At 42.2% G+C, this 22,057-nt stretch overlaps 2 long non-coding RNA genes across 2 annotated transcripts; one reads left to right on the top strand and one right to left on the bottom strand.

Annotated features, from left to right (window-relative positions):
* Positions 1-197: 197 nt before the first annotated feature.
* Positions 198-14,782, bottom strand: LOC121722815. The gene is made up of 3 exons (XR_006034889.1): positions 14,772-14,782; positions 9,334-9,335; positions 198-479 (listed from the first exon to the last, which is right to left on the bottom strand). It is a non-coding gene; the product is annotated as an uncharacterized LOC121722815 (long non-coding RNA).
* Positions 14,783-17,126: 2,344 nt separating this feature from the next.
* Positions 17,127-18,163, top strand: LOC121722804. Its single transcript, XR_006034888.1, has 2 exons — positions 17,127-17,233; positions 18,072-18,163. It is a non-coding gene; the product is annotated as an uncharacterized LOC121722804 (long non-coding RNA).
* The last annotated feature ends 3,894 nt before the right edge of the window (positions 18,164-22,057 follow it).

Here is a 22,057-nt window from a genome sequence, read left to right as displayed (position 1 = left end):
TAAACCTAGGGGTTAATAACACATGTGTACCGAGTTCGACCGTTGGCTGGGATTTGTTTTCATGCTAGTCGAATGTGACCAGTTTTATTGCAAACCGCTAATTAGCGTTTAACGCTTGCCTTCGGGGCACACGTACAGTAGAAAGAAATCACTATTTCTATACCAAGGCTCAAAATAGCACCACACTTACACAGTAGCATAATGAGGGTCTCTACATGTAAACCGAAGCATTGAGATCTTTGTAAGTGTACAAGCAGTTTATTAAAAAGAAATACATTACCGTTCACGTCTGGTTCACATACAGGCAGGCGCCTTGGGAAAACAGAACTCTGGGATGTGAAGTGAATCTTGCGTGAAACGTTGTTGCCGAAAGAAAGGACTGTGCTAAAGAGAAGCACTGAACGCAACAGGAGACATAAGAGATGGCAGGTTATTTGAACGAATTTGAAGACATCGAGGATTAACCCTTATTGGACATCCTTATCTTATATACCAACGAAGAGTTGCGGGAGCTCCGTGAAAGGGCTATGAGAGAGAGAGCTACCTGTAGTCAATGCCGCACACAGCCTCGCACTTCTAGAAACTGGTGGTGTAGGCTACCTGCGGACATTGTGAAGCTATGGCCATCGAAGAGGAGTGCCTGTGTTACATGGAGTGGGACCTGTTGCGTCGCGACCCCCAAGAGACACAGTGTTTTGTAGAGTCTGAAGATACCCTCATTGATAAACAGGGCTGTAGTTGAAACGTTTTTCCATGTCCCAAAAAGAAATTGGAGGCGGCGATCCATACCAGAGGGACCAGATGGACATCCACTAAGTAAGTACACTATACAAGTTATGTTACATCAGAGCTATTATTTCTGATAGGCCTATATTGAGCAAATTATGTTTGATTTTAGTTCACATCGCCTGTCTGTGTGAACCAGACGTGAACGGTAATGTGTTTCTTTTTAATAAACTGCCTGTACACTTACAAAGTTCTCAATGCTTCAGTTTACATGTAGAGACCCTCATTATGCTACTGTGTAAGTGTGGTGCTATTTTGAGCCTTGTTAGTGGTATAGAAATAGCGATGTCTTTTTACTGTACGTGTGCCCCGAAGGCGAGCGTCAAACGCTAATTAGAGGTTTGCAATAAAACTGTTCACATTCGACTAGCATGAAAACAAATCCCAGTGAACGGTCGAACTCGGTACACATGTGTTATTAACCCCTAGGGTCATTTTGCTCCGGAATTACCTTTAACGTTCGTTTTCAAAACTGTGCAACTCACTGAGTGGTTAGTGGTGTTCATTATTATTATTAAAAGCAAATATATCGGCGCAATGGATGATTTCCAGCCGTCTTATTTGCTAGGCCTATTGTGGAACTATTTATTCAGACACCTTACAACCGCGTATAAACTTCCGCTCAATATTTGAACCTGAAGCATAGACGGTGGCGCAGTAATATCAACGTGCAATGAGTCTTCCAACAGAAATCAATGGGATTTTACAAAATGCCAAATAAAACACAACAGAAACTGTATTTCGCTACGCTACTTGTTTTGGAACATCAATGAACACCACTAACCACTCGGTGAGTTGCACAGTTTTGAAAACGAACGTTAAGGGTTGTTTTAGGACATGTTTGAGTAGCCTACTATAGTATGCCTGTTGGCAACCACTCTGAGTAGTCAAAGGCGATTCAAAACGAGTCAGAAAGGTCGAGACAGGACCAATTGTTAAAAAATGTTGGTCTCTTCCCCTCCCACTTTCCCCTGGATCCTCCCATGAATGCATATGCATGACATTAAAAACGCAATCTGCCACTTTCAGCTCCCGCGACAGGCAGTTTGCGCTGTTTGCGGCCTGTTTGTACATACCTCGCAATGATTTTACACGCACGTTGCGAAACAAATACGCCTGAAGTGGGCGCAAAAGTGTTAGTACATCTGGCCCTCAAAGTGCTAAATACCGGAATTTTCCTTTAAATAAAAGGCAATCACAGATTCTATGGTGTTTGTCATTTGGCATTTTTGTACGAAATCAAATTCGTATAGTGGCCTGCAAGCCAATGAACTGTGAAGGAGAAGGCGGTTAGTCTCACAACAGTCTTTCTAAACATCCCCTTGGGTCAGATCTGGGGCCATTAGAGAGGCATCGGCTGGCTGTTGGAGAAGGCTGATGATGAAGGACGAGACGAGACGCTGTGTCCATCTTCCGCAGCAGGCTTCACTCAGAGCCCAAGGTCAGCTATATGGCCAATAAACTGTGGGGATCAGCCACACAGTTAGTTTACCTTACACACAAAGGGACAAAAACATAAAGACGAAAACAGTTTTCTTGTTATTTATTTCTCATACTGTATTTTATTGATGTTGTTTCCTATTATCTTTTCCTTATTATTGATATTTGTCACAAAACAACATGCCATATATTATTGCGTTATACTTTACCTGAGTCACACAACAAACCAATTCTGCAAATTAGTAGAGGCCAAAACTTCTTATATCACGCAGCTCAAAGAGCACACCTGCAGTTAATTCAATGTATGCAGTGAAAAAATATCCAACCAATAAGCATGCAGTGTGACAAACTGGAATTAGCCATAGCTGTGGTGAATACACTGACATGAGCAAATTAGCCATCAGTCTCAAAGTGCAGAAAGCTGCACTATAAAGCAAGACTGGGGCACTATTTGAGCCTTTGACAACGATTACACATCTGCGTAGACATTGTGTTAAATGCCACATCAATCATCTCAACTCTGATCAAGCACACCAATTGGGAATAAAATCATCAGCATAAGTAGGCAGATGGGTAAATTGGGAGGAGAGAAGAGTATCAGGATGACACCATGGCGACGCTGAAACACGAACTGAGACTTTGAACAGGGACAGACGAAACAGACTTTCTTAAAAGAGCGTCTTAGTGTGTGAAAGCCAGCACACAGCATGTGCACTTGTTTGCTTTCATTCCAGCCTAAAATATTTATGTGCACTTGTCTGCAAGAAAAACATACCAGTGAAAAATAATTCCTGAAATATGTGCCTAAAATTGATGGGAAATCCCTCTAGTGTGGAAACATCTCACACATTGTTACATTTAGGTGTTTTTGTTTATATGGGTTTGTTTTCTCGTTTGAATATTTAAATCAACAACTTTTTCCTTTAAAAAAAAAAAACTCCGGTATTGCACATTGAGTTAATCCAATCTGTCCCTGCCAACCATAACCCCCATGATGTGTAGCTATGCAGACGTCTCTTTTCAAATGCTATCCATCTCGGCTGGCCTTCAGGACCAGCACACATCACAGAAATGACAAAGGACATTTGTCAGAATAATAAGGGGGATGCTTATTTGTCAGTCCTGAGGCAAGGTGATCCACAGACCAATCTTTAGAGCCCAGGCCGTGTCTGCAGACCTGGTAGATGAGGTGGACTAAATATTTCACCAGTCTCGCAAAAGGGGGCTCCACCATTTGGGCAGTGTTCAGAACGGTGTTCCACACTCATGAGTCATCAGCCTGAAATGTTTTGACATTCATGGAACAGCGCCACGTTTTTTCGATCACACCATCAAAAACCACACCAGCCTCTGAAAGACTGGCCAAATGCGCGGAAGTAACAAGTCTGGACCCAGCAGCTAGTCTTGTGCGCGGCTGGCCGGCGTGGTTGTTTGTTTTCGGCGTTTTGCGTATTATCCCTCTGAGCCTGACTCATTAGAGCTAATCGACTCTAACCTCTGCTCTGTGTTTTTGTTCTCTGTCATCAAGGTAAATGAGAATGTTTTTTGTTTTTTATTGCTGCTGCGTTGTGTGTTTGCCACCAGCTTTGAATGCACTGAAACACGGCTTAAATCAGCCAGAAGAGATGGTGGCTGAAGATGGGGAGCAAAGAGGGCAGCACCTCACACGAGCAAAAAAGAAAACCAACATTAGCATAACTCAATATGACAATTAAGATAGAAGAAGTGACACGGGTGCTGGGGATGGGGGTGTCAGGGTGTGTGTGTGTGTGTGTGTGTGTGTCGGGGAGGGGGGGCTGTGTGTCGTCCTCGGGTGTCCTGAGGGAGGATGAGCCACAGAGCGTCGATGGGATGCTCCTGGTTGAGCCAGTTCAGCTCATCTCCAATTAGCTGTGAAAGTCCCCCTGATTAAAAGCAGCCCAGCAGTCCCCAACCCCTCATTATCCCGCGCCCCACGCTCTCCGCCTCGCTCGCAGTACACTTATCTCTCCCCAGACATGAGGCTGACTTTTAATTACCATGCTTGCAACTGGCCTGCCCCTTGATAAGTTTGAAGGACAGCATGTCTCTGGGGCATGGGCTAAAATGTACAGTTAAAAACATGCAGATGAGGGGTCAGAGCTAATGGGTGGTGGTGGTGGGGGGGGGGGGGGCAGTGTTAAATGATGAGTGTTCATTTTTTACCGTCATATTCGGTAAGAATGACAGCTCAACTTCATTTGGGATATTTGCAGTGTGGTTATGGTTGTCCTAATTTCAGTTAGTTCAGTCTAGAAAGTTTAAGAGACAGAAGACAGTTTGCGCATCCGAAGTGCAGGACATGGTGAACCCAAAAACCTTTTGTGTGCAGATGCTTTTCTGCCAGTAGCCTGGAAAGTTTTTCTTTGTAGTGCTTCAGTGAGGTTTCTGTAGTAACTGTGACTGTGACAAGCACATTATGTTTTTGTTGCTCTGAATAACCCACACAAACCATCTGCATGTTACACTGTTCTCCTGCTCTTATATTTATTTGCAACTGACTTCCTGTTATTAAACACCCACCTGTCATTATACACACACGCGCGCACACACACACACACACACACACACACACATTGTTCAATGAACTCCCTCTGGTCGACCATGCTTGTGCCTTTTCATCCTTTCTGTTTTGTATTCTTCAGTTCTTCAGTGTTCAACATTTGGCAATTTGCCCAGCAAAATCCTGGATATATAGTTTTATAATTTACTCGGAGAGAAGTGAAATACAAGGTGTATGTTTATGGTCACGGTAGCCTTGTCAGTAGAGCTTTGTTTCAACCGTGTAACAACCTGAGGAGATGTGAGAGCTTTTCTTAACTCATGTTGTTCACTTCAGCAGTAAGCCATGAAAGCAGCTGATGACCATGTTTAAAGCTGCAGTTGGCAAGTCTGACAGATTGAGGGGACTTAGCCAAAATTTTTAATATTTACAACTCTCATGCCCCTCCCCCACAACCACCGAGCACCCTCTCATCGAGTTTGTGCTCGTCAGTGTGCACCAGACTGCACCAGACTGTGATTGACAGTCAGATCTCACCCAGCCCTGCTCTGATTGGACCAGAAGAACCGGGAGCTGTGGATTTTTACAAAACAAATAACAGGCTCTAGGTGGAGATAGAAGTGCAGGTTTTTTTCTAAAACCGGCTGATTTATGTTGTTCTGTCAGAGCATAGTGTCGGTTTCAGTGAATATGATCAAAAAAATCTTGCCAACTGCAGCTTTAAGTACCTCACCTCCACCCAGCTGCAGGGACCAGCTGTTTAGTGCTGATTTCTGGCTCCGCCCAGCTGCCTCCACAGTCTTAGGCAGCCATCAGTCTGACACGCAGTCCTTACATCTCAGTTTACTGCATTAAATGTGTATGCAGCCAAAGTCGTTATTTATTTATTAAGTTGTGAGGGTGTATTGTTTCTTATTTGTTGTCTGACACATTTTAGATGGTCTTATTAATGTAATGTAAATGTAAATCAGGTTTATAGGCCAAGTATACTTGCATATACAAGAAATTTGGTCTCTGAATTTATCCCATCCGTGAATTAGTGAACACACAGAGCACACAGTGAACACACAGTGAGGTGAAGCACACACTAACCCGGAGCAGTGAGTTGCCTTGCTACAGTGGCGCACAGTTTCCTTCAGTATTACATTATTTTACAAGTTGTACCGGATCATATTTTAAAAGCATGTTCTGATTCTGCCCTTTTGCGGTGTATATGACATTTACAGATTGATAAGAAATGTCCTTAGCGTCACATTGCACGTGCAAATGATTCATTAACATCGGGAGAGTGGCATGTATGCACAGTATTATTTAAATGAATATTTTCTATTAAATATTATTTGTAAAAGGATTACAACTTTGCACTCTACTTCATATTTAGCTATGCAAGCACTTGTATACCAGTCAGTAATCAATACATGTATATCTAGTTAACTATTCACTATTTTCTCACAAATGTAACGATTCAACAATTTGAAAAATCCAGCAATCTTTATGTAAAGCGTTACACAAGAATATCATCATTGAAATGTCATCAGATAGCAGCACACCCCTGCATCCCGCCTGACAAGGTTAAAATGTTCCTCACCAGAAATGCTTGCTGATAAGAGATGAAGATTGAAACCTAACTCTCTGTGTGTGTGTGTGTGTGTGTGGGTGGGTGCCTGTGCGTGTGTGTGTGTCTCTCTCTCTCTCTCTGTCTGTGTGTGTGTGTGTGTGTGTGTGTGTGTGTGGGTGCCTGTGCGTGTGTCCGTGTGTGTGTGTGTCCACATGTCAGGGGGTTTTCAAACACATTTGTGGACATGTCTGGAAACAGGAGAAATGTCATCATCATGACTGCACTGGAGAATTGACCTGAGCCTGTCAGGATGCCATTTCTATCTGTGTGATTCTCAAGCATTTTATTGAATATGCCGCAAGCTGGACTCTGAATTATGGGTGATAACCTCAGGCTGTATATCAGGCAAGAGCTGTGAAATAATATCCTCCAGCCTTATCTCATACTCATGCGCCATTGGTGGCCTTGCCAAATACTTTCTGTTTCCCTCCCTATAGATTTCTGTGTGTGTGTCTCTTTCTCTCTCTCTCTGTGTGTGTGTGTGTGTGTGTGTCACACATTTCAGGTGGAATATAATCCCTGATTGCCTGACTTTTTTCCAGAGAAAAGGTGTTAAGATTTGGGACTCTTCTGCCCACCGCCCTGACTTCAAAATGCTGAGGCATTTCATATTCTCTGCCAATCAGCCATGTTCACGGCAAATAGGCCCTAACACAGAACACACACACACACACACACACTTGTCCGCTCAAGTATTTAATACTTTAATTTTCTATTTCCAAAGATACATTTATTTATTCCCCAGTAGTAAATATGTTTGGACATTTTCAATGTTTGCATCTCAAATCATCTCAAGAGGATCTTCGTCCTGCAAGAAATAAGGAGAAATATGGCTTATATGAAACTGCATCCTCAGCTTCTTATGCTCATTGATGCCATGACTCCTGCTATGTGACATCATTTTAGGGTAATCTCCTCTTGACTAAATTAGCCATGAGCCATTCATCCTTGTTGGTCTTTTAAAAGAAATCAGGAGGCCAATTCCCTCTGCCTTTTTGGTGTGTCCTCCCACCGGACACAGATATCCTCTCCGATGGCCCTCCTGGTCTGATTTGTGGTGTCACATAGCCCGTGTGTGTTCTTAGGTGGCCATTAATCCATGTTAAACATGTCGAGGGCCACCGGATATCACAGCTCTCCTGTGTTCACCGGTGACTTATGGTGCCAGGGAAGCGGTCAGAGGCTCATTCTTTTAATTAAACCAGATTGAAGAATGTGTGCGGAGATACCGTCAGCCGGCTATTAGCTCGCCCCGCATTAATTGAAGGGACACATGAATTGATCTGGCGAGGTAATCAGTTTTCCTTGCAATCTAGAGCTGATGTGGACCCCACTGTAGTTAATTATGGTCAGCTCGCAAGCACAGAACTCAGAGGGAGGAGCAATGTTTTTCTTCCTTCTCTTGTTAACAAGGTATTCATACCAAGAGCATACTTATGCAAGACATTTGCATAAGCTATCAAAGAGAACTATTAGACACATTCCTATCTCCCTCCATTCCTCGTGTGCATTGTGTCTGAGCTCCACTGTTTTATGCATCTGCTTATCACAACTCCTTCAGCTCCTTAGAGCTATCTAGCTGGCTGCTGGAAGCAAGTGAATCTGGAAGTTTCCCAGCACTTGTTTTTCTGAGGCACCTGTTTGTAGGACCTGTAAGCTTTGGATAAAAGAATCCACCAAAAGTAATATAGCTAATTTAAAATCACAAATTCAACTGTTCACCTCCTGTCCATTATGACTGATCCAAAGGCCATTGTATGGTTAGTTTCATTTGAACCAATTTTTGCCAGCAGTATCATTTTGGATGTCTATCCACAGCTAATAGTTCCTCTCTGCTAATAGTTCCTCTCTGACTTATTAAAGGAATATCATCTAGTCCAAGTTAGCTGACAGATGAAAATGAGATTTAGAGCTAGAGAGCAATTACATTAGCCAGTATAGATGGCTTTAGACCTTTGGTTAAAATGTGCCTTGGCTTCCCCATAATGGAGTATGCAATTTATAACAATTCTGGCTCAAGCGTACCTGCTCTCAGTGTCAGATATTTTGCTTAATTCTTCCTTTCTTTTCATCTTATTACAACGCAGACTAAAAGTTTCCATTAGATAGCATTGGCAAGTCGAGCTACAGAACAAAAAGTGCAGAGAAATGCTGACAAAAGGCTTTGATGCACGAGGATGGTATTTCAGAGTGCTTCATAAATAAAGAAATGGAGGCGTGGGAGAGAGAAGAGTAACAAGGCCCTGGTGAGTCTGGATCTTACAGAGGACCCAGGAAGAGGGAGAGAGAGAGAGAGAGAGAGAGAGAGATCAGAATCTCGGGGGGTACCAGAGGCCACCAGAGGGTTGGTGACTGATGATACTGATGAGAACCTTTGAGTGCTGGGTGGAGGCAAGGTTACGCTGCGTCTGGATAAGTGGGTAGACCTCAAAGACGAGGCGCATGGCGTGTGCCCACTTAATGAAGGGTGCTCTCTCTCTGTCTCTCTATCTCTCTCTCTCTCTCTCTCTCTCTCTCAGCAGAGCAGAGCACTACATCTGTGCCACCGAGTACATTGTTCCAAGTAAAAGTCAGATGACGCTTCAAGATTAAGAGCTGTACTCTCACAGAAATTGGGGGGAAACTTCTGCCTAGCAATGCAACTTCTGCTTGAATCTACATTTTCTCAGATAGTTCATATTCATCCCACACTTATGATTAATCACATACAGTGTGCTAATGTAAAGGTAGGTGTGTGTGCGTGTGTGTTTGTGTGTTGGAACAAATAATTTTGTTCACTTTCTTCTGCATATGTTTCCCAAGGTTTTTAAAGGTGCCATGTGTAAGAATTGAGGTATTAGCATGCTAAATTACTAGCCACAGCCCGACAGGTGTCATAATACCAGTTTCTGCCATGGGAGGCGGTATGCGGGCAACATAACCGCCAGCCAAACTGCAATACACGAATAATTGCAGAAAGCAATTGCACGGCTTGTGGGCGTACTTGAACCAAAGAGTATACACCTGTCGGTCTGTGGCTAGTAATTTAGGATGCTAATTCAGGTTGATATCTCTGCAGCACTATACCTTGTCATTTTTTTAATTACATCATCGCCCTTATTTCTTCTCATTCTTTTGATGCGTGTAGCTCATTTTTTTGGATATTTTTACCTCAATTCTTACACATGGCACCTTTAATGCACATCGCACGAACTAACAAAGCCTGATGCAACTGGCATCTCCCTAACCCCCTCTGTGTTCTAGGATAAGAATATTGTTGACATTGTTGATTGTGTATTGCTAATATTATTCAGATTCAGACATCATTGATTATCATGAATTACTATCACTCACTCAAGTCATTAATAATCACTTTGATTACTTTCATGCGTCATACATATAGGCCTATGCATTATTTTATGAATTGTTTAAGACTTGACAAGTTTGAAGGTTCATTACTTTGTGTGATACATGGTTGCCCTGATCATGTCTGTGTTTCAAATAAACACCATGATGAAACAGTCCTCCCTTGACATAGTACATACCATAGTCAAAGCATTAGTAGAAAGAGTAGGAGCGAGAGAAAAAGAGAGAGATGGGGTGGGGGGGTAACAGGGTATAAACATCATGATTCTTGCTAAATGAATTACAACACATCTGTGCTGTGACTGTGTCCTTGACTACACTAGGAGTTGTGTGTGTTATTGGATGAAACTGATCGTTAAACAAATCCACACAGACAAACATCCTTCCATGTACGCACCGACAGATACAGTACATATACCGATAAATATGACATCAGAAATTGAAGATATGAATCTTGTCTTGGTCCATATTATGACTCTCGCAGATGCTGATATAGAGCAAAATATGTGTAAGCCATAGCCCATCCAGAGCCCTGTTTTGTTTACCGTTTTCCAGGGTGCTCATCAGAATAGTGTAGTAGTGATTCAAGTCATGTGGTGCTAAATTAATTTCATGTACAGTACAGCTGGGAATGAAGAAAAGCAACAATCAATATTACCAGCTTAACAATTCTATCCCATCCCTCCTGTCGTAGAGTTACATTTTGTGTCTGACTAAATCATATTGTGGGAGCTTTTTCCTTGATTTCCTGTACCAACGCCAGTGGGATTTAAAAGGCTGTGACAAAGTTAAGCTATGAGAGAGTTCAACAAAACATAGTATTTACGGAGCAGAGCTGCCTGCAGTGGAGACACAAATGGGCTCTGCAGGGGAGGCCAATCCAGTTATGGCTCCCTCCTGTAAGTCTGCAGCTCTTTACTTCCTGTTTCTCCTCAGAAAATACAGTAGCAGCTTCAATCAGCATGAGAGCCAGGTGGATGCACAATGTTAAATGACTTGCCTGTAGTGGGAGAAATTTCTTGCATTTGTGGAATTATGGACATGCTGCTTACATTTTTGCGTGTTTATCTATGTACCTCTCAGAATGGACTGCTACGATAAAACATAGTAACACCATGGATTAATGCAGCTTTTTAGCAAGGACAGCCTGTTCCTCTGAAAACATATGTAATTTATTAGTGTTTGACTGTCTTGTATGGGCAATATATTAAATGTCAATTCTGTCATTGCAAGACAAGATGGAATATATGCTCTCTCTGAAGACTCTTCAGTGAAGAGCCCAGTGTGTTCCTTTCTCAGGAGCAGCCCTCTGGAGGGTGCACACAAACACAGCTTTTTATTGCCTCACTGCTTGTAGAACTGACTGCAAGAAACATCCTCAGTGACCTTTATTTCATGTAAGTAAACAGCTGTCTCGCTTTTTTTTTTTTTTTTATTTGTGAAGCAAAGTGATGTTTTGACATTTTCTCACATTGCCAACCACTGAGTCAAGTTTGAGGAAACTTGAATTTATTTAAAGACTATAGTCTGCTGTAAAGACAAAAGGCAAAGAAAGAAGCCAGGAAACAAGGGAAGAGCAATACCCCCATCCCCCACCCCCAGGTCCAACCTCCACCCCCCACCCCCTTTCTCTTTCCTTTCACAATAAAAGTGTTTTCTTCATCAGCTGCTCTGATTGAATCACATTCAGCTCCAATAACCAAGCAGAAAAAGAGCTGGCATGGTCATGGTGGTGGCTGGGGTGGGGGTGGAAGTGGGGTAGGGGTCTGCTGCAAGGGTAAGGGCTTAAGTGGTGGCTGGGGTTCAGTGAATGGGCGAAACTCCTCTTCACCCCCACCCCCCCATCTCCATTTTCCAGTCCATGGCCATACTGTAAATTGAAATAAAAGAGGGTAGCCACCATCACTGGTGGTGAAAACAACAGCCAGCCTGGAGACCTGAGGCCAAGGTGTATGAGATGGGGGCTGGGCTGGGCTAGAAGGGGCTAGACTGGACAGAGGGCCTCCAGCCTTATGGGCATGACACTAATGCAAGAGATGGAGATGCCATTATGTCTGTTTCTATAACAAGGCCTAAAACAAATGGATTTCAGGACAATCTGTGGACATTGCTACAGGCGAATGAATTGTAAAAAAAAAAGGAAACTGTGGGGAGAGAAGGACCATAGACTAGAGGTTATGTACAGTACAACTGGCAGAGCTGCAGGACAAATGCTGCTTGCATTGTGTTAGATGTAGATAACTTAAGGAGTGCAGCCACTGACTGTCTCATCATCAGGTGCAGGCTGATACAGGACTGGTAAGCACCCATGGAGGCTTCAAGCGTGTGATTCATTTCCTTGTAATGAGCTGCTCAAACAGACGGCCTTCGTTGCAAAAGTCATTATTTCTAAGGTCAGACTCAACTCTTCTTCCCACTGATGCCATATCTCCATTGAAAAGTCCTTGATTGTGGCAACATCAAATAGCCTCTTCAGAGAGAGCACAGACATGTCCAACTCTGAGAAGTTGGTGTGAGACGGGCAGGGAGCTGACAGCAGGCCCAGTTGTGTCTGCTAAAGCATTAAATTGAATGGTTTTGCGATGTGGCAGCGAGAGACGTCCCTCATGATGACCCAATATTCTCTGTGTGTGAACAGAGGCAGAGTTTGGGTCCCCTAACAGACGCCTTCAGACTGATCAACTGGAGCATGACGCTCCGCACCCCCACCCTGTGCAGCTCACAAATATGAGCGAGAGCCGACCGTAATAAGGCACATTCATCATACAAAGCTCATGCATTGCAAACGTTATGGGTATAAACAAGTACTGCAAGCTATCACTGCACATCTTTAAGGTCAGAAATGAAGTTTGCAGCGGAGCACGACAGCTTGTCACAAAGTCACGAGTGTTTTCCAATGAGTTATATTGCTCCAGTAGATGCAATGGACTGTAATATACAACATATAAAACGCTGTTAGCATACTGCACCTGGTAAATTCTTATAGAGGTACAGCCACATTGTAGCATTGTGTGATTTCCTGAATTATCTAGTGTGGGTAATGTGTAAATATTGTTTCTCTGTTGCTGTCAATAATTGTTTTGATGTATGCTATGTGAGAATTGAACAGATGTAATGTACAGCTGTGATGATGTGTGTCAGTGTGGCATTGAGAGCATACAGTAGTTTACTAGCCTGACGTAGTCATACTCAATTCTAGTCAGAATATGAGTCTGATACTGCTCCATTGGGACATAATTATGGGGCGTGTTTCAACCGATACAGGGGGGGAATGCCTCTGCACTCAATTGGATAGACCTAACCAATCAGAGCAACGAAATAGCTTACCATGAGGTGTAGGAAAAAAACACACGAACCATCCTTCTCCACAAATGCCTTAACATTGTTTTCTGGTCTTTTGTAAAAGTTAGTGCTGTCAATAACTCCTAGCCTACAACACTTATTAGCGAAAACTAAGAGATACGTAGTAGGGTAGGCTATTAGGAAAAAACGGATAGCCTATATCCCCACCGTTTTAAAAAATAATTCTGTTGAACACTGATATGCTACAAACATGTTAAACAGCTGGGAGGTGGTCAGGTGGTCAATCAGAGATTTCAAACGAACGAGGAAACATGTCGCAATGCAACAGCGCTGTTTTCCCTTGATGAAAGTGAAACCACAAGTTTTCCCACATCTCAACTTTGGCCAAAGTTTTCAGAAATAATCGTTTTCAGTGATAAAACCTCATTAAATAATATGCATTTTCCATATGGGGTCTTAAAAGCCATGTATCTTTCTAGCCACAGTGTTTTTGTTTCAAACATAAGCCTAATCTAAGCGTGCTCAGATGACGTGATAGACCAGGCGCTGTTGCTCACCTATCCATCATCGTAAAGCCCGATTTGATTGGTCCGCCTGATCTAGGGCGAGCATACTTGCTCCACAATGGAGCAATGCCAGACCGAACTTCCCGACCTCAAATATTGTGGGCGGGACTAAGTTCGGAATGACACCCAGGCTAATACTAGAAATTCTGTAAAAGCAACAGGAGGCAGAAAAATAACAAGATGTGTATGAACGAATAAATGTTTATGTTGCCTGTAAGTAATAAGTAAAAAATATTGGATTTAATCATAGCATTTAACAGGAACATCAAATGGAACCAAAATGGGAAAGCTAAAAAAAAAGTCCTAACAAATCACACTCCGCAAACATGTGCAATCATCCTTACCACTGACAGAAATCATTCCACTTAGATCTTGAAAGGCTCCGAAGCTGTGTTTGTCCTCCGTGTGTACCTGCGCACACACGCTCACAGTGAAGATGAAAGGATCACCTGTCATCCCAATATGACCGCCCTCTCCTCACCATCACTCCTACCCTCTTGCCAAGCTCTTCATTGGTGCGTGTACATATGCACAAAACAAACACTCTCTCGGCCTCCTTCTCACTCACATACACACACACAGACACACACACACACACACAAACAAAAACACAAGACTAAGACATACACACTAAAACCAACATCTCTGTTGTGTGCTCCAAATTCTCCAAACAGAGCTCTTTTAACCCTCAAATGTGCAATAATGTTTTTTGTTTTTATATGAAAGCACACTGAATTGTCCAGTGTCCAATTCTCTGACAAATGCACAAAAAATGCACCACCAGGAAGAAAGGCCAATTGGGTTGAAACCACTTAGGCCGACAGTGTTGCCAGATGCCAGCAAGGTTTTCCAGCCCAAAACCTCGTCAAAAACCGCGAGAATGCACAAAAAACCGCCCAAATTTGCTTTTGCTTGTTTCTCATTTAAACACATTGAAATCATTAACAAGCTTTAAAATGACCCATTTTTCGACTTAGCCTATCCAATTTCAGAAACAATATTCAATCAAATGAACGCAAAAGTAGGCTACACGGACGTCAGACTATTATTCTATAAGCTTATGTTACGGAAAAGAATGCAATAGGCTAAACATAGACTATTAATCTGTCTGTTTAGTGTCAATAGACGCTTGGAACAAAAGCATTCCGTAGGCTAGCCTAACATAAAACATTGAGTGGATATATGAACATACAAAATAGCCTAATGCACAACATTTCAATTATTTATAATAGCAACATGACACATGCATATTCATGTATAACATTAGATGAAAATCGCATTGATTATAGAACAGGGGTGTCGACTCTTTGCAGAGGCAGTGCGTTCATAACTGGTGGGCCAACTGTAGGCTACACAAAAAATATTTTCATAGGCCTACCCCAAATGTAGGCTAAAGGCTTGAGTTAAACTTGAGTCTGACACCTGTGATTTAGAACAATTAATTAATAGCCTACCTAGGCGCTATATATTCCCTGAGACAGGCAGTTAGGCCTAGAGTTTTCATGAAAATCGCGCTGAATAGGCTATTTAGGACAGTGTCAGTGCGCTCTTTGCAGAAGCAGTGCGTCCATGCATGGCAACTACACGCAAAAAATATTTTCATACGCCAGATATAGGCTAAAGGCAAACTTGAGTTTGACACCTGTAATTTAGAACAATTAGTAGGCCTACCTGACAGGCAGTTAATCCTAGTTTTCATGAAAGTCGCGTTGAACGAACAGGGGTGTCAGTGCGCTCTTTGCAGAAGCAGAACGTTCATGCATGGGCCATCTCTACACAAAAAACATAGGCCCTTCGTGAAAATCGCTTTGAGCAATTGTTATTAGGCCTAAAAATAATTAAAAAGTTCTAGTAGGCCTAGGCTTTGTCAAACTTCCTCAACAACTGTCGGGCTGGACGGAACGTGGGCCGTAGTCCTATATGTCAAGCCATTCGCGCAAGACCTGCGCACATCCATCAACCCTGAAAGAAGGGGTAAGTCCATCCTGTCTCGTAGGTAATCTTTCAGCAGTGTTCACACTCATGAAGAGATTGACTGTAATGACAAAATGCTCTTTGCCCACTTTGGCATATTGACATTGTCAGTCAGCTAGCTAAGTTTGAAAACCCCGCGAGCTGTGTGTTTGAATGGCGGTCTGCGCCAGAGTAGGGGAGAACCGGACTGAAACACTTTTTAATTAAACGTAATTTACAAAGACATCGTAAAACACTGAAAGCTAATATTTTGTCACAAGCAAACTACATCGGTCCTCTGTCAAATACAGTTGCATTTTCAGCTCTGAACAAAACCATTCAGGATTTATTTAAGGAGAAATCGAACATGCGTTTTGTTTCATTCGTCCCTCCAGACCGGGATAAATGAAACGACATGGGGGACGAAAGAAACATACAGCTTAAACTTCCCACAACTTCAATATTTGACAACATCATGAATGGTACTTGAAATATGTGTTAATTTGGATACATTACTGCTGGGCTTTACTGTCTGCTGTTAATATCTAACAAGTAATTGCGGTCATTGTGAAGCGCATATCTCGCGGTTATGGAAATACCATGCACTATGCCATTTATATGGCTAGAATGCATGTTTCGATACATAAGGTGACGTGAGCTGAGAGTGTCTGTTGTGAGTTTAGGGGGGCACGTCAGCCAGAGGGTGTGTGAGTGAGTGAGAGACTGCTGCCTGCTGACCAGAGACGGTCGCTGGAAGAAGGGTCTGAAGTGCCTTTGTTTCGGCTACAAAAACCCGCCGAACTGATCCGAAACTAGCCCAATTTTTATACACCCGCCCAAACCCATTTTTGCCCGCAAAATAGATTGCAAAACCGCCCAAAATCTGGCAACCCTGTAGGCCGAGCTTTCTTCTCACTGCACCAAATTACACAGACGATTATAATTAGCAACACACACAGAGCAAACGTTTGGTTGACCGACATGACATGAGTATGGTTGCATATGGCAAGCCGATTGAGCATTTATTCAGATATCTTGATATCAGGCATAATTGTCATGTGCAAGCCATTTCTGCCCACTAGTTAACTAGTGAGCCATTTCTGTGTGAACTAGTTAATTAGTGACAGCCAAAATGCCCATTAGTTATCTAGTAAGGCCCAAATTATCTCTAGTTAACTAGTTCATATGTTTCATATCTTACTAGTTAACTAGTAATGCTCAGCATGTTCACTAGTTAACTAGTGGACATTGAAATGTGCACTTGTTAACTAGTTTAAAGACTTCTATATTTTACTAGTCAACTAGTAAGGTACAAAAATGTTTAATAGCTGACTACTGAATGTCAAATTCTCACTTGTTAACTTCTATGTAATTTGGCCAGCCGCTTGAGCATTTATTCTGATATCTTGATATCAGGCCAACATGCAAGCCATTTTTGTCAACTAGTTAACTAGTGAGCCATGTTTGTGCACACTAGTTAATTAGTGACAGCATAAATGCCCACTAGTTAACTAGTGAACACATTTTAGCTTCACTAGTTAACTAGTAAGAGCGAGAAATGTCCACTAGTTAACTAGTAAAGGCCAAAATGCATACCAGCCCAGACAGCACACATACATCTGCCCGATGTCGATTTCAGATCAGCATGGAATCCTCCCATATAATAATGTCGCAGGGGTATCGGCCTGAAGTCGCTTCCATGTATGTTGGCTTTTGATTGTTCCTACTATCCAAAGCAGATCCTGCTATCTGTTTTTTTAACCCCAGCTTCCATGTATGTTGGCTTTTGATCGTTCCTACTACCCAAAGCAGATCCCGCTATCTGTTTTTTTTTTACCCCAGCTTCCATGTTGGCTTTTGATCGTTCCTACTACCCAACGCAGATCCCACTCTATCTGTTCTTTTTTTGCGTGTGTAGCAGGCAGCCAGGCACGTCAGATCAGCCTCCTGGAGCAGCGATTTTCAGGTTGGTAAATTCAATCATGTAAAATTGTCAGAAAATAGACATTGTGTCAATTGTATAACTGTTTATATATTTGCCTGCTAGGCTAAGCCATAACTTGGTGTAAATTACTTTATAAAGAGCTGTTTTGGGGTAATTACAACTTCGTTGTGAACTAATTCACGTTAGCTAGTTGAGCTAACACTGAAAAATATGTTAAACCTAACCTAATATGTTAAACCTAAAACTAATGTTACTGTCTTGGCTGAGCTAACCTGCTGGTCATGTCATCATAACGCCTTTGCACAGATGCATCAGCCGAAGTTCCCAAAGCAAATGTAGGCTACGTTTCAGTCTTTCTCTAGTCACTTCCAGAGTTCGTGTTTTGGCCGGCGTTAGCGCGCTAGCCAAGTAACGGCATTAGCTCTGCTTGATTGAAATATCAGCTGAGGTAGTTGTAATGGGTTTGAAATCTATTTCTCCGAGCTCGGTAGTGGTTCTCTGCATCTATGAAAATTCATTAACAGCAATCGGTAAGGGTAGACTTTAAAGATGAAAGTGTTGCGGTGAATTAATTGTTGTTTTTGTCTCTTGCAGGAGAAGAACCTGATTTTTGGGGGAACATTTTCTAACAGCATTTTTTCATCATTCAGACTTTTTTAAACATTCAATAAAATGAATTGAAAATATTTCTGGCATCTTTCTTGTGTCTTTATAGATCTAATCATGTATAGCCTAAAATGTGCAATCTCAAGTTCCGACCCAAATAAATAAAGGTTGTATAAGCCGGGGGTGGGCATAGCTTTGATGAGTCGTTGAAACATTGGCTCATTGTCGTTTTCGATGATTTGCCGACATCGGTAAGATTTATGTGTGCCGTCTGGGAGTCAGCTAGTTGAAGGCTTTTAGGTCTCACTCGTTAACTAGTGACAGCTAAAAATGTGCACATGTTTACTAGTGAAGGCAAAACACCTCACTAGTTAACTAGTTGCAGTAGGTCAATGTCACTAGTTAACTAGTGAACCATAAATGGCTTACTAGCTAGCTAGGTGATGGCAGTAGGCTCACTAGTTAACTAGTTGATGCATCATTTGTCCAAACTAGTTAACTAGTGAGGTCATAAATGTATACTAGTAAACTAGTTCAAGACAAAATTCACACTAGTCAACTAGTGGCGCAGAATTAATTAAGAGGCGGAGAATTCTGGAAATTGAGGCTTTCTATTGGCTCCCTATGTCCAAATAGAACATGACAACCAATCACAGTGCAGAATTTCATGAAATCCCACCCACAACGTTTGCATGTGGCATACAAGTTAACATACTGGCCAAAGGAACTCTAGCTAGTAAACTAGTGGCTTCAGTGTGACACACATGTAAACTAGTGAAGGCAGAACTGCTCACTAGTTAACTAGTGAAGACACAAATGCCCACTAGTTAACTAGTGAGGTCTAAAAACTGTCACTAGTTTACTAGTGTGCACCAAAACACCCACTAGTGATGGCAATTTCCATTCGACTAGTTAACTAGTGAGGGGCAAAAAGTGTCACTAGTTTACTAGTGTGCCCCAAAATGCCCACTAGTTAACTAGTGAAGGCCATTTCAGCCCCACTAGTTAACTAGTGAGATGCCAAAATGGTCACTTGTAAACATGTAAAGGCCAAAATACCCACTAGTTTAGTAGTGAGGGTGTTGTGGGCCTTACTAGTTAACTAGTGGCATGCATATTTTTAGTTAACTAGTGACACATTGGCCTTCACTAGTTAGCTAGTTGACTAGTGTGAATTTTGTCTTGAACTAGTTTACTAGTATACATTTATGACCTCACTAGTTAACTAGTTTGGACAAATGATGCATCAACTAGTTAACTAGTGAGCCTACTGCCATCACCTAGCTAGCTAGTAAGCCATTTATGGTTCACTAGTAAACTAGTGACATTGACCTACTGCAACTAGTTAACTAGTGAGGTGTTTTACCTTCACTAGTAAACATGTGCACATTTTTGGCTGTCACTAGTTAACTAGTGAGACCCAAAAGCCTTCAACTAGCTGACTGGTATGCATTTTGGCCTTTACTAGTTAACTTGTAGACATTTCCAGCTCTCACTAGTTAACTAGTGAAGCTAAAATGTGTTCACTAGTTAACTAGTGAGCCTTTTGGCTCCCACTAGTTAACTAGTGTGCATATTTTGGCCCTCACTAGTTAACTAGTTCACACAAACCTGGCTCACTAGTTAACTAGTTGACAAAAATGGCTTACATGTACATGACAATTATGCCTGATGTCAAGATATCAGAATAAATGCTCAATCGGCTTGCCATAGTTGCATCAACATCAGAAATGACTATCATTGGAATTCCATCAGTATATAGAATGGATATGATGTGATTATACAGATATGAACCCATGAAGGACAAAGGAGACGCCAGCAGAGCTCTGACGCTTCGGCACGCTTTGGACCTGTCGCCTATCATGCAGAAATGCGCGCTGAAGTGGCAGGTGAAGACAACTGAGAGATTACCCTTTCTATTACCCCCGATGACAGCTATTATGGGGCAATTTAGGATTATTTCACACCCTTCGTGCTCTGTACTCCAGTGTCATGGTTACCTGGTTTAGTTGAGGGATCCTATTTATGTGCCTTTCCACCTTGAAACTTTAAAGAGAGAGAGTGAGGGAGAGAAAGACAGAGAGAGAGAGAGAGAGAGAGAGATTTACAGATCATCCCATCAAGATGGCAGGGAGGAGAGAGAGGAAAAGAAAAAGAGAGAGAGAGAGAGAGGGGGGAGATGAGAGAAGGAAGCAGCTCCTGTCAGTTAGGAGTCATTCTTTGATGTTGTTTTTTTTTTGTGCCGTGGCTGCACCACCCCATCATTTGAATATCACTCGGCGGCAGGTTGGAGCTTGGACACTGTGTGTTTCCCTACAGCCTTTGTGCGCCGGTGATTAAAGGCAGTGCCTCAGAGGGATGTGTTTGTTAACGACATCTTGTATTTAAGAAGCCGTCACTCCCCTGTCACTGCCAAGCAATTGTTTCCTGAGCTGAGCACAACCCAGTGCATATGCTTTACATAAACTTAACCCAGCAATGCAAATTCACGCCGTGAAGGAGTAGGTGCAACACTTCACGTGCAGTTGTTTGTGCACTTGACAATCCCTTGACTTAGAGTTGGCACCGAAAGTGTTACAAAAAAAATCATTTTAAATTCCTAAAGAAATATAGTATTCCATATAGGCTTTTCTAGACTCTGCTTGGGATAACAAATAAACACAACCAATCAGTGCAAACAAGTGCAAATTGTAGATTTTTGCCTTTCACCTTCCAAAAAGACATAGCTGAAATATAAAAACTTCAACCAGCAAAAAAAAAAAGCATAAGCCAACCCTGTTCAAATAAAAAGACCTCTAATGTTAGGATATGGCAATTAGATTTGGGACGGAAGATATTAAATTCCAAGAATGTGCCTTTATGCTGACGTGGGTACTGAGTAGCAGTAATAACAGGGTCACAATAAGTTATACCAAGAATTAGAGGAAAGAACAATTTTGATGTTGAGTTAACACAAACACCTCAAGTAAATAACACTCATGCATTAATTTATGCATTGTTTTCATAACACTAATTAGCTGCAGAGACCAAAATATGTGCTTGAATATAAGTTGTCGGTATGTTTTATAGCCTGGTACTTTTTGTGATGTATCATTGGCTGTGTTATATTGACTTAATTCTAAACACTTAAAAGATGAACGTGAATAGAAAGCAAAATATAGAAATGTCCAAGCTGCTGCTGGAAGCTTATTAAACACAATTAATCTGTTTCATGACAATTAATGGTGCCCACTCCCAACAGCCTTCTGTACAATCAGGGATTATTTTAAGATCAAGTAACTTTCACTAATTAGTTTCCAGGGACCCGTTTTTCTGAGACATGTGACCACTCAGTGTGATGGTGCAGGCAGAAGGGAGGCTTGGAGTCAAATGTCTCGTAGCTCTCTGTGTCCTTCTGACTGCAAGACATTCGTCTACAGATGAGATATTAATCAATAAGAGGCAGTGAGGCACTGTGCTATTTCAAAATTGTGACCGCAGATTCTGATGGTGAATGCTCGATCATAAAAAGTGTTGCTTTAACAAAAACAAACTTCATGAAACTGTACAAACAGTGTGTCTTAGAAGAAGGAAGGGCACACATTTGTTGATGCTTGCTGCCCATGTGACGCAAACCGCTAATTAGACCCAGCCAAGCTTGTTTTGTTACCAAGCAACAACCCTGGGAGGCAGTGGTGAGATTAGCACATTGGCTAGCCCCCCTCCTTGGCGCCTTGGATCGACACTTGGGTGTGCTGTGCAGCAAGACTCCCTGCACAGTACGACCTGCAAGGTGCCAAGCCTTGTTTTATAATCTGGCATGTGAGGTTGGGAGGGGCAATGAGTGCACATTGTTATATGGTGCTGAGATGCTGTAACTTAGTTGGGGATTTCCTTGGCCTGTGGGGTGAGCTGGACATGGCTTTGTCATTTGGTGATTGTGACATGTGGTTAGTAAGGCTCTAAAAAGAGAGTGGACATAGTGGGCCTTTTCA

This window comes from Alosa sapidissima, chromosome 1, assembly GCF_018492685.1.
Source record: "Alosa sapidissima isolate fAloSap1 chromosome 1, fAloSap1.pri, whole genome shotgun sequence".
Classification (NCBI taxonomy): domain Eukaryota; kingdom Metazoa; phylum Chordata; class Actinopteri; order Clupeiformes; family Clupeidae; genus Alosa; species Alosa sapidissima.
This window is presented reverse-complemented; position numbering and strand designations above follow the sequence as displayed.